The 2,030-nt window shown below is 39.3% G+C and overlaps 1 protein-coding gene across 1 annotated transcript in view; it reads left to right on the top strand.

Moving 5' to 3' along the window:
• The first annotated feature begins 37 nt into the window (after positions 1-37).
• The window catches only part of LOC107732297 (mitochondrial glutamate carrier 1-like), a 34,680-nt gene continuing 32,687 nt past the window's right edge, over positions 38-2,030 (top strand). The window contains exon 1 of the mRNA XM_016543576.1: positions 38-168. The gene's annotated coding sequence lies outside the window, so the exon portion shown is untranslated. The remainder of the gene's footprint in view (positions 169-2,030) is intronic.

Genomic DNA, 2,030 nt, shown 5'->3' with positions numbered 1-2,030 from the left:
CCTCTCCTCCTCCGCCCGTCGTGTAGTACTTTTACTCCCTCCTTTTCCTACAAACACACGAACGCGAGTAACACCGGCAGCTTTAACTATTATCACACTGTCACCGGAGGAGGAATGTCACATGAAGCCATAATAATCCGGAATAACGGGACAAAACAGCAGGATCCGGTATGTACGCTTTTCTATAAGCGCTTATTTCTTTGACGAACGTTTGTATCATATTAATATTCACATTCGTTTTGCATAAGGAAACTGTTAAAATATAATTACTTATGATTTGGTCGGTCACCGCATTATGATGTCAGCAGTCAGAAACAGAAATAACGGTACAGCGGTTCATATAACGTGATGCGGCGGAGCGTTTTCCCGTTATGTGGCAAAACACGATTCCCCGTCGCTGCGTGACGCAAGAAGGCGTTTAAAATCCAACGGGACAGATCAAACCGGCAAACGGTAACGGTAGGATTAAAACGAAGGCGCTTCTTTGACAGCTTCGCTCATTCTAACGGCCGCGTTCCGCGCGCGAACATCTGTTTTTCATCACACAGCGGTGCGCGTTCGGTTTTTGCACCGTTTGTCCGTTAGTCGGGTTTATTAACCGGTGGAATCCAGCCGCAGAGGCATTAAAGACGGCGTTATGTCTGTACGGATCTGCGGAGGATCATCAGCAACATCAGGCTCTTGAGTCTCGTGGATTTGAACAGGATTCTCTGCAGCAGAATTATGTCATCAGACACTATCAGCGACCTCGTTCAGATGCTGCAAATATTTCGTCTTCTGTATATTTTGGCATTTATTTTCCGGTGATGAAGTAATTTCGTCCTTGGACTAAAAGCAAACGACCTTTACAAACATGTGCTACAGAATCGTGGTATTTTGGACACTGAAATACCATATAAATGCCATAATATGTGACCCTGGACCACAAAATCAGTCATAAGGATCAGTTTTCTGAAATTGAGATTTATACATCATCTGAAAGTTGAATAAATAAGCTTTCCATTGATAAACTATTTGAAAATCTGGAATCTGAAGGCGCAAAAAAAATCAAAATGTTGCAAAAATTGCTTTTAAAATTGTCCAAATGAAGTCCTTAGCAATGCATATTACTAATCAAAAATTAAGTTTTGATACATTTACGGTAGGAAATTTACAAAATATCTTCATGAAACATGATCTATATTTAATATCCTTATGATTTTGGGCATAAAAGAAAAATTGATAATTTTCACCCATACAATGCATTGTTGGCTATTGCTACAAATATACCCGTGCTGCTTATGACTGGTTTTGTGCTCCAGGGTCACATACGAATTTCAGTAGCCTACCATGGTGTATTAGCATTATTGTACCATAGTACCATAGTATTAACATTATTGTACTATACCTTGTTTTTTATGCTGATACTATTGTGTTCCTTACTCTGGAGTACCATGTAATACCATGGTATTGGATTATTACAATAATAATACACCATGGGATTTAAATGGTACTATATTGTGCTTCAAAGAATGCTGCTTACCATGTTTAAAAAACATGGTAATACCATGGTACGTTTTTTGTAGGTTGCTTCATCTGGCTTGAAATCGTTGAGATATCGGCTGTGTTTCATATTGACTAATCTTTAGCTTTATGATGTGTGTCTTTCAAACACAATCTCGTCTCAGGTGAACTTTAGTGTATGTCAAACGTCTGCTGGCAGGGCAAAGGTGGAAGATAACTAGTTAAGAGGAGCAGAACACCTTGCAGTCGCAGATAACAGATTCTTGCAAGTTGTTCTTCAGTCAGAGCCGAATGAATGTTTTCACATACAGTACATCTCATTTAGATAATGGAATACATTTTAAAAGAATTAAAATATTGTTTAATTTCTATTGTTCCTAATTCCATTTAAATACTACACTGTGTTGTTCACACCCTTCTTAAACTCTTACCGGCTTAGTAGTGAGCACCGTGAGAGAAAGAGAGAGTGAAACAGCATACGGTCTGAACACGCGCGCGCACACACACACACACACACACACACACAC

This window comes from Sinocyclocheilus rhinocerous, unplaced genomic scaffold (assembly GCF_001515625.1).
Source record: "Sinocyclocheilus rhinocerous isolate Xijiao unplaced genomic scaffold, SAMN03320098_v1.1 scaffold38, whole genome shotgun sequence".
In the NCBI taxonomy this organism is placed as follows: Eukaryota; Metazoa; Chordata; class Actinopteri; order Cypriniformes; family Cyprinidae; genus Sinocyclocheilus; species Sinocyclocheilus rhinocerous.
This window is presented reverse-complemented; position numbering and strand designations above follow the sequence as displayed.